The sequence below is a fragment of the Sceloporus undulatus genome, chromosome 2, assembly GCF_019175285.1.
Source record: "Sceloporus undulatus isolate JIND9_A2432 ecotype Alabama chromosome 2, SceUnd_v1.1, whole genome shotgun sequence".
Classification (NCBI taxonomy): domain Eukaryota; kingdom Metazoa; phylum Chordata; class Lepidosauria; order Squamata; family Phrynosomatidae; genus Sceloporus; species Sceloporus undulatus.
Window position 1 is genome coordinate 313,134,807 of NC_056523.1, and position 12,012 is coordinate 313,146,818.

Below are 12,012 nucleotides of genomic sequence, written 5' to 3' on the forward strand. Positions count from 1 at the left end.
TCTAAGTAAGATTCATTAATCAAAAATCTTTGCAAATTTCATTGTCATCAAGTTCTGAAACCAGTTGCTATGACAATAAGCAGCACCACAGCCATTATTCACACAGAATAATAATAAAAACAGGTATGAGAGCTCACCAACCTGGTTCAGAATACCTTGGCATTTGAGGGAAACATACACATTTGAAATAAGCTTCCCAAGAAGCATATTTTGCCTGATTTCATACTGGAACAAATTGGAGGTGCACAAACAGGCATATTTATAGACTGAAACATGCCCTGGGGCAGTTTCTCCAGAGTCTGAATGGACTTTCCAGGAGAAAGAATGGCCAGAGATGTATGGAAATGACCACACAATAAATGTAGGTATTTCACACAAAGAGGTGTCAGAGGGAAGTGCCCTTTGATTTCCAACCAGAGAAGTATCTGGTGCCTCATCTACCATCGCACTCCTAGGTGAAGGGATTATGCAGAATCCAGCCTGAATGGCCCTATCCTGTCTACATGTGCTTGAACTTCCAAGTAAAGCCTACTAGATCTCCACATTTGGGCAGGCTATTTCCTCACATTGGGGCGCCCTCAGTGGCTATGTGACTGAACATCCCTTTTAGTATCATTCTGATATCAAAGGTCAATTAGAGGTGATGGAAAACTGGACCCTATGATAACAAGACCTCACCTTTTTCAAAGACCCAGTCCATGCCTGCTGTCATCACAAGGCAGCCATGGGATTTATGAGGAAAGGTTGGCAATGGAAGGAAAATGCCAAATAATTGCAGATGGGGTGCCAAGATGAAGGAGTAGAAAGATAACAGAAGTAAAAAATGTGGGGAAATAATAGATTTAACTTTTGATAAACATCACCAGTAGTAAAGCAACAAAGCTATCAGAGCAAAGGGAATTTCAGTAATAAGGTGCCACAGTGACAAATGGAAAAGCATAGGAAAAAGCTGAGGTAAGTAAAGAATTAATGAGAAGATCATAGCATGCTGAAAGGAGGCAGCTGGAACAAACACATAAAATAGGAGTGCGGTGGCAGGGAGACTTAGAGATTGAAAAAGTAATACAAGAATTGTTTTGCAAATTCAGAAGAAGCAGGTTTGAAAATGAAAACAGTGGAGTAAGGAGCAGTATGATCTAGCTGGAAAGCAGAAGAAAGGCCAAACATGGAAAAATTAAGGCTAGAGATAATAAATATGTAAGCCAGTGAACTGACCAAGTCAGTACAAAAGGCACAAAAGAAGAGAAAAAATGAGACTAAGAGCAATATTGAGTGATAAAAGACCCCAGTTTTAGTGGCTTGAAATAGACTAATAGCATTCTAGCCAGTGAGAGTGGTATAATAACTATATCATTCCCCATGCTGTATAATCAGTAGGGATAGAAGTGATTTCATTAGATTTGATGGATTGGATGAAATGAGCCATTGTGCATTCCCCATGACTTGTTGTTAGAAGAAATGTACCTCACATGAACCCTCTGAACCTTGTAACTCTTACAGGGTATTTTAGCCAAATCAAGTGCACAGTGCACGCGATACCATGTGTACTTTATAATATGTGGATGGCCAAAGTATATTCATGATGGGGGGGGGGGGGGGAGATCTAACACCGTCTGAGATACATTATCAGGAGATGTATTATAGATATACCTTCCAATGCCACCACCACCCCAGACCCACCTTGTACAGACCCCTCCCAAAATGACAATTTCTAGGTTGTCAGAGAGCAAGGGGGTCAGCAATAATATGCCCAGCTATTTTTCTTTAGCTGGACATGCTGTGACAGGGACCTCTGCAGTCTCTTGGGACATCCCTGCAGATAACATCTTTGCTGAGGCCTCTGGAGGCCTCAGAAGATTATGTCCTCAGTCTGTATCTAGCTATGGAGAACATAGCTAGATTCTTCCCTGATCCATGAAATTCTCTACCACAAACAGATGGGATGTAACTAAGGCATGTACCACTGTGGCCTGATCTCAAGGAATGGTTGCAGTTGGCACACAAGCTTTAAATGTGCAAAAGCACTTCTTGTCACCACAGAAAGCTGGGGCTCCAAGTTCAAAGCTTAGTCCAGTTTACCCAAATTATGGACCTATGTCATCCAGGGGCACATGTGCAGTGGCATCACATATATAAGTCTGCTTTTACAACCTTGAACTGATGCAGATGTGCTACTCGGGACAAAAATGTCCCACTCTGTTCACAGAGGAACACAGATATATATGCTTAAGAACACAAACAGGATTTTTGCCTAAATTGTTGCTTCAATGCACATCTTCCATTCTCAAGGGAAGACACACACACACACACACACACACACACACAAATTAAACTGTTCCCATTTGGAAACTGTGTTCATCCCATTTGCTGTCCATTCAACGACTTAGGGAGCTGGGAATTTTAGCATGGAAAAGAGAAGGTTAAGAGGTGATATGATAGCCCTGTTTAAATACTTGAAGGGATGTCATATTGAGGAGGGAGCTAACTTGTTTTCTGCTGCTCCAGAGAACAGGACCCGGAACAATGGATGCAAGCTACAAGAAAAGAGATTCCACCTCAACATTGGGAAGAACTTCCTGACAGTAAGGGCGGTTTGACAGTGGAACACATTCCCTCAGAGTGTATTGGAGTCTCCTTCCTTGGAGGTCTTCAAACAGAGGCTAGATTTCCTGCATGGCAGGGGGTTGGACTGGATGGCCCTTGTGGCCTCTTCCAATTCTATGATTCTATGATTCTATTATATTTGGCTACCAGGAACCAATGGTTCTGTTATAATAATAACCATTTTGAGAAGTAATTAGCAAAAGAAAATGAATGTTATGTCCATTTGTTGCTTTTTTCAAAGGGAAACACTGTCAGGAATTTCTTAATAGAGTCCTGCTGACATTTCTGGAAGGGAATGCCCCCCTCCCTGCAACTCCACTCTTCTTTTACATTCAAGAGATGTTTACAGTTGTGTGGATGCTGGAAGAATTCAGCAGCAGCACATTTAAAAAGTTCAACAAGTTTGTTTACCTTTTTAAGAGTGTGTATAATAGCTACCAGATTCACACACATACACACTAACAAAATACAAGAGAGAGGGATATTTATCTCTGCAATGCCACATGGATCAATGCTAGCCTAGATAGAATCCTGTTGGTGAAATATTTCTGCATTATCTGGTGTTATGAGTATATGTCCTCATGGATGAAGCCTAAAATAGCCCAGTTAAAACAGGAATGCCAAACAAATTGATTCCAAAATTGCCAAGGAGGAATATTTGAATGAACCATTTGATAGTTTAGATGAGTCTAAAATGTATGCTTTATAATACAAATTCAAGTCTTCTGAATTTAAGCCACCTTCAAAGAGATTACCACACAGTTTTTAAACTGAGATTACAACTGGCAAAAGGTACATTTTGCAATACTTATCATACAATGATGCCTCTGACCCTCTGATCCAAAGTGAGGTTAGGGTTTACCTTTTCATTGATATAGGAAATCTGTTAATGACTTCCCAATGACACTTGTCCTCAAGTGTGAAACGTCGCTGCTGGGGCAGTTGCAATATTGGCAGTCATGTAGGACTTTATCACATGGGAGTCTTACCATGAGTAAATTGCCATGAAATCATCAGAGATCATGAAAGAAGCGTGTTTGGGATTTTCTCAGTAAAATCATCATGGAGGCGTCGGGGCTCACTTTTCCCATGAGTCAAGCATTCTTGGAGCTGGCATTTAGTAATAATGGGATCTTCCGTTATTGCCAAATGGTGATTCCATGATGATTTACTGACGGGAGAAGCGAGCTCCTATTTCTCCATGACAATTTTACTGACGGGAGAGGCACGGTGGTGGTGGTGAACCCCGATCATGCTTCTTTCACTATTTCTTACGATTTCTTCATGGTAAGCATCCCGTGTGATAAAGTCCATAGTGTCAGGGTCTTCCTTTTCCCCCCATCCCTCCTGTCTCTTGCTATTCCCAAGCAGACTGTTTTCCTTCTCCCTTTTCTTTTCTTTTTAGTAACTTATATTGCCTTAGCAGAACTCTGCAACTGCGTGAAAAACTGAAAAATTTAAAAACCTGAAAGGCATGCTGGATAGGGCAAGGAGGCAGAGAAGGAGGAATGAGTAAGAGAGTGCAATGGCAGAAGCAGCCCCATTGCAATAATGGTTGCTCTGAAACTGGTATGTTTTCTGTATTTTTTTATTATTATTTTTTACCGAAGCAATTGCTGCAAGAACAGGACTCGTATGATTACAATTACAACTTTAAAACTGAAAAACAGTGAAGGTCTCCATATAAAGTTCATAAATACAGACCCAGGTTATGCATTGGGAGACGAACATGCATCATGTAGCTATGTTTCTGTAGCTATATCTCCCGATGTTACCCCCCAAAAATTGTTTTGTAAGTAGTGCAATCTCCCCAACACATGTCTAGTTATTTTCTTGTAACTGGATATGCTACAACAGTCATCTGGAGAGAGGGCTCTTGTAAGCTCTCTGCAGATAACATTTTGCAGCATGTACAAGAATATAGCCGGGTGCGTCCTTGATTATTCCCTCTCCCAACACCCTAATAATAATAATAATAATAATAATAATAATAATAATAATAATAAATTTGTATCCCGCCTATCCCTGTATTGGATCGAGACAGGTAACAACAAACATGAGAACAATAAAAATAAACACAACAAGCCATAAGTAAAAAACATAGCAAAACATATAAAATCCAATTCCCTATCTCCCTCTCACCTTAAAATACCATTAAAAATGACAGTTCCCAACTGGAGAGTGAACATTCCGAGGAGGTCAATTTGGGAATGCCTGCCAGAAGAGATCCGTTTTATTGCAACAACATATGTAGCTTATAAGGTGAGTTTGGTCACTGTATGATTCCAAAGGATTTTCAGGCTACTCAATAATCCAGTGTGGTGTAGTGATTTGAGCCTCTAGAGACCAGGGTCTGAATTTCAGCTCAGTCATGAAAACTGGATGACCTTTGGATGACCATTGGCAAGTCACACTCTCTCAGCCACAGTTGCTACAAAGGCAAACCCCCCTCTGAACAATTCTTACCATGAAAATCCTATGGTAGGTTCATCTTAGCGTCATCCTAAATTGGACACAAAGGCACACAATAACAAAGTCCAACTTTCACCACTGTAATTGACTAACAGAATGCCAACGACAGTTTAAATTAAATAGTTGGAAGGATAAACAATGAAATGCCTCATCAAATCTTCAATCAGATAGCTTTGTCAAATTTACTATGTTAATTTTGAATGATAATAATGATAATGGTGCAGTAAAGGTTCTGGGTGGGGGACTGGGGACTTACATTTGAGTTTGGAGACCCACCCACACATCCAGCAATATAAATGTGGAAAGCTTTGCTAGCCTACTCAATAATTCCATTCTTTGCTTTTCAACTGATTCTGTAAGCTTTAAAGTATTACTGGTTTAGCACGGCCTTGATATTCCTCCCATTTGCTTTTCATCCAAAGGCCTTTGAAAAACACACCCTAAATTATCTGCAGTTATGGTGATTTGAGCTTTTGATATTTCTTCCCTATTCATACAATATTGGGGGTGTGGGTGATTTATTGTGATTAGAGACTTAGAGATGATGGTAGGAGAATATGTGCTTGTTTGGTGAATGTTATTGCTTACCTGCTTGTTACTGCTGAATGGAGAGTAATTACTGTAGGTTTCAATAAAAAATGTTTTGTGTATAGTAGCAGGAGCTGTAGATTCTTTCATGGTGACTGGTGGCTGGGAGACGTGTCCCACAGGCTCCTGGACACAATATGTTTTCAAAGCTTGGGGTGTCACCCAGTGCAGAGGCTGTCACCTGGGAAGGTGCATATGCTCTGAATGGAGAGGAGGGCCCAACTGGGTGTTTCCCCTCCTCTGAGGACTCACCCAGTGCAGGCTGCACCCCTCAGGGACACCACTGCATGTATTTACATTGTAGAAATAATATAGTTTGGCACCATTTTAGCTGCCATGGCTCCATCCTACAGAATCCTGGAATATGTAGTTTTGTGAGGCTCCAGCACTCTTTGACAGAAAAGGCAAAAGACCTTGTGAAACTACAAATTCCAGGATTCTATAGGAAACAGAGTTGTGGGTATCAAACTGCCTTATTCCTACAATGTAGATGCACCCTTGGGCTCACTTTGAGCCTATAAAATATGTAAAGTGTGCCTCTGAGCATGTGGCCAAGGACAGGTGGTTTAAACATCAATGCTGAGACTCCACATCATCAAATGTAGTTGCCATGATAGAGCTCTGTCATCAATGGGACATCTGTTGATGGCACAAATACCCCAAACCTACATTTCCTAGGCAGGCAGCACCCCAACAAAATGATTTCTGAGGTGGTGCTTATTTTGACACTGGGAAATGATGTCTGCAACACTTTTCTGGTTGTGGGGTATATTGGAACAAGGAGCTGGAGAGACCCCTTGAGATTCTGACACAGCTGCTTCTCTGAAGACACACTGTGACCAGGAAAGCGCTCCAGACACAATTTCCTGTTGCTTCAATCTGCAGGGCTCTCTAGCTGGAAAGGTAGGTTTTTTGGCAGAGGATCACATTTGACTGTTAACATATGTAAACAAAAATCTCAAAAGTTACAAGATCATAAATCTGGTTTGCAACCTCATAACTACTAAATAGGATACCAGCACAGGTTAAGAAGAAAACCACAGATGTTTTAAACATTTACATCATGTTTTAAAGATTGTTCTAAAATTTCAGTTACAACAATTGTCACTCAGAGATATAACTTGGTTTAAAACAATAGTTGAAATGAGGATTTCAACCTTAGGTGACTTTCAAACTTTTGGTCTCCTGTTGTTGTTGTTGTTGTTGTGTGGTTTCAAATCCTTTCTGACTCATGGTGATCCTAAGGTTCACCATGGGTCACACAGGTGACCCTATTATGGGGTTTTCTGGGGCTGAGAATGTGTGACTTGCCCACGGTCACCCATTGGGTTTCCATGGGTGAGCAGGGAATCAAACCTTGATCTCCAGGATTGTAGTGTAATGCTGAAACCACTAAAGCACTTTGGCTCATCAGATCAGATGTTGCTGGACTGCAGTTCCCATAATTCTTCACTATTGGCTGTTCTGGCTAGGACTGATGGGCACTGTAATCAGATGATGTCTTGAGGGCCACAAATCGCCCACCATTTTGGTGTATAAAAATGAATCAGTGTGCAAGCGTCTATGATTCTTGAGGAAAGCAGGATGAATATGACACTTTTAAGGCAATGCAATGGTGTTTATTGTACAAATCATGACGAATTCTGAATATGCCAACCAAACTGCAAATGCTTTCCTTTACATAACATTTGATTTGTTGCTCTTGCCTATAATAATAAATCCTTTCTCCCGGAAAGTTTGGGGCATGTAAACCATCTAATCACTGATCTTGTTTATAGTACAGTCCTTCAACATACTTACCTAGGAGTGAGTTCCACTGAAATTATTAGAGCTTACTCCTCTACTTATCTTATTTAGAAATGTAAGAAGATGTCATTCTACTGGGTTCAGGGTAGTATTGTCAACTCTGGTTGGCAGCAACATTCCAAGGTTTCAGGCAGGATTCTTTCATCTCCCTAACTGAAGATCCTTCATATTTTCTTGAGGTATCACAATTGGGAAATAACCAGTTTAGTCCAAAATAAACTGAGATTGGGCACATTTAGGATGGTATAGTGATACTTCCTCTACTTATCTTTGAATAAACATTACAGGACTGTGCATGTTTTCAAATCACCTGCATTTGAAGACATGCACAGTCAGGAGGCAAATGAAAAGACAGGTCTTAGGCAAGGAATATTCAGAGGTAGTTTTCCCAGTTCCTTCCTTTGAAATTTAGCCTACAGCACCTGGTATCTATTGGTGATCTCCCATCCAAGTACCAGAACTGACTGCTTAGCTTCCAAGATCAGATGGGATCTGGTGACTTTTGGGTGTACTGTTAGTGTATGATTGAGAGCCTTATCATATTATTAAACAAACTCAGGAGGCAAACTAAAAGATGGGTCTTTTTTTTTTACTTCCTCTGCATGACTTGTTCTCTTCAGGTTGTAAAAGCATGGGACGGCATTGTAACAGCATCATTTTTGCCAAATGGATTATTTCAATTTAGCAAATGGGACTCTCTTACGACCCTCTCCCATGGTTTTACAATGATAAGAGAACAAAAGAGAATGATGTCATGCAGATGGAGAAAAGAATTTGCCTCCTGAGTTTCTTTAATAATGGTATAAGGCTCTTAATGTATCTGTAGTATAAATGGAATGGGGTTAGGTGTTTGGAATGATTTTCCTTGAGTACCTATATGGTCTGTCTTTAACTACAAATAGACATCTTTGTTATAGCAACCAATAAGCATTCATGCTCGCTTAGGAAATATGTGGATTTGAAAGTCAGAAACTTGATTTAAGTCAATTGGATTTCTTCCCTGTTGAGTATTTCAAGATTCAAATCAGTAATGAGCAATAGACACAGGTGAGGCAATGCATTATCTCCCTCTAGCATATTGGGGCTACAGAATCCCATTTGCTTATGGTAAGGGGGGAAATTAAATTTTTACCCATAAAACAGCTATTTCCACATGAGGACTGGATATTGAGGGAACACTTCTTGTGAGTGACACCTTGCATGACAATTGATGCTCGTGATATGCTTTTGGAAACCCTAATGCCTCCCAAATAAATCATGTACTCTTCAGGTGCCTTTCGTCAAGCTGGAAGTGGATGTTTTATAAGTAAACAAATTGCACAATGGTAAGAGGGAGATCCAATGTGGTGCTGTGGTTTGATCATTGGACTGTGATTCTGGAGACCAAGGTTTGAATGTCTGGGTATGAAATCCTTAGGCAAGTCACTCTCTCAAGCTCAGAGGGAGACAAAGGCAAACACCCCTCTGAAGGACTCTCGTGAAACAAGAAAACCTGTGATGGGTATACCTTAGGATCATCATAAGTCATAAATGACTTGAAGGCACACAACAAAAAGGTGAGATGTACTCTTGAGAAAGAAGTTAAAAAATGTTACCCAGACTTAAGTCCCTTTTTTGGTTGAATATCTCGAATCAGCCTCCTATGACCAGAGTTACTGTCACACTATACAATTATAGTGCTATGATTCCACTCTAACTGCCATAGTTCCATCCTATGAAATTATGGGATTGGTAGTTTAGGGAGGAGCAGTCACAATTCTTAGCCAAGGCACTCCAGTATTTTACCAAACTAAAAACCTCAGAATGTAGCCATTAAAGTGGAACCATATTTGTGCAGTGTAAAAGGGCCCCAAAAGTTGTTTTCAGGTAACTGCCAGTCCTTCTTCTGAGATAAAGATGAAGAATATTCTGCACATCCTATTTTAGATACAAATCTCCACAAGCATTGCTATTTTCATGGAGTGCATATCACACAATTCTTTGCCATGGTCCTGCAAGTAATAACACTCTGAAATTCTGATACCAAGCCTTTGCCATTTATAGATATCCTCCTACCATGAGGAAATATAGAGGGTTTCAGGTCTAACTAAGTGTAGCTAAGGCAAAATGAGGACAGATGGCATTCCTGGCAATGCTGATTTTTATCCTGGGCTCAGGACCAGAGCTATTTTATTTCATAAAGAGAAAAAGCATTGGCAATGTGAAAATGTCATTATGGGAAAGACCTGAGTAGATGCCCATGTAACAAACACACAGTTATGCACAGGAGGAGGGGATGATGGTGACACAACTGCCAATTGCCCACAATTAATGGTGGTTGGCCCCCAGCCTCTGGAACTCGCTGCCAATGGAGCTCCACGCAACCACCTCCCTACCCCAATTTAAGAAGGGGTTGAAAACTTATTTATTCAAACAAGCCTACCCCTGAATCCTTCCCCCTGAATATGTACTCTCCTCCCCCCTTCCCTCTGCCAGTATTAGACTGGCACGAGGCCTGTAATACATTTTTTACTATGTTAGGTCGTATTGTGACATGGTTTTAATACTGTATTTGTATGGATGTATATTGTATTGCTGACCTTGTTGTACACCGCCTTGATTGAAGAAGGGCGGTATAAAAATAAAACTTTTATTTATTTTATTTTATTATTATTTTGCATTTCCGGTACAAAATAAAACAAGATCTGCGTAACACAGAACTTGGGAAAGTTGCTTTCTTAATTATGAGATTTTGTGAATTTGTAGTCCAAAAATGTAATTTCCCCAATCTCTTGATACAAGAAGTCAGGCAGAGCTTGGTGGGGGAAGACACTCCAAATCCTGTATGGTATTTATGTAAATGTAAGCACTGTTTTGCACTGAATCCTAGCATGACAGCGCTGCGATTGACTGGAAATCTGTTCCTCTGTTTATCAGGAAGCAGTTGGCTGCTGCTTCCACTCCATCCAAGGAACAATCCCCTTTGTGACATGCAGAAACAGAGACACTATCGTAATTCCCCTTCATGTTAGAGATCATTCGCAAAAGAAGGGATGGGAACGGCAGCCAACAGTTTCTTCATCTACAGGGCAGTGGAGCCTATTGATCACAGTGACTGCTTCCTAGTACATAGAGATTGGGGGACTTTCATAGTCCCTACATAGCTGCTAAACTAGGGCTACATAAGGGCCATGAATACGTAATAGTTACAAGCACATAATTCCAGGTTACACATTCATAACTGTGATACAGGCTTCTGGTCAACAGTTTTATCCATCAGTGGCTGGTTGAAAATAATTTAGTATCTTACTCTTGTGGATAAAGTGACAAAGGTAGGAACACAAGGACAAAGTAAACACTGATCACTTCTTTACATTAGAGTAACTTCATCAATACTGTTTCAGACTCTTCAAGCCTTATCACATGAGAAAAGAAAGCTGAGAGAGAGTGGGAGAGTAGCAGCTTTCTCCATGCCTCTCTGCATGCTGCCATTGCACTTCTCTTCCAGAAGGAATCAGTCATAAAAGCATTACTTTTGTTGAACCGATTTTTCCAGTGCAACAAAAGGCATGCTTTTACAACTGTCTCCCTCAAGAAGAGAATAGAAAGAAGTGCTACGGCTGTAGGCAGAGAGGCATGGAGAAATCTGCTACTCTTTGGTTCCTCTTCAGCTTTTTTTTCTCATGCTATAAGACTTGAAATGTCTGAAACAGTATTGATACAGTTACCATAATGTAATAAGGTTCTTCCTTACTGCCAATGAAAAGGCATCTCCAGAGCCCAGAGGTCCCAGGGGAGCTGCTGAAAGGGCAAAGAGCATATGGAGTCATTTGTTTTGTTTTGGGGTTTTTTTTGGAGGGGGCCAGCCTCTCAGAGTCAGCATAGTATGGTGGTTTGAGTGTTGGACTAGGATTCTGGAGACCAGGATTAGATTGCCAGATCAGCCATGAAACCCACTGGATTACTCTGGGCAAATCACATGCTCTCAGCCTCAGAGGAAGGCAATAGCAAACCTCATCTGAATAAATCTTGCCAAGAAAACCCCATAGTAGGTTTGCCTTAGCATCATCATTAGTTGTAAATGATTTGAAGACACACAATAAAAGAAAACAAATGCAGCCCTCTGTCCTGGAGAATTATACCAGTCTAATGCCCCAACAAAATTCTGACTGCATTTATCGTACTGGTACATTAGTCACAGTGCCTAGATTGATAACACTCCTTGACAGCATATTCATTTGTAAACCTGGGATAGTTTTTTTGTTTTTGTTTTACTGTATGTCTGAAATACTCCTATTATTTGGTTTATTTTTTCATTGGAGATCAAATAATAGGGAGGGACTGGACACTTTACAGGGAAAGAGGAATAACCCCTCTGCCTTTTTTCCTCTGTTATATAACATTTGAGGGCATGTGTATTCATGTGTACACCCCACCACACATTCTCTCCATTGACTTTAATGAGGTAAATATACACCTATAGAACATTTATATGGCAATTATGGAAATGGATATTTGTTGCTTTCCTGCCAAAACTGAGAAACTGTGACAAGTTGGCAGTAA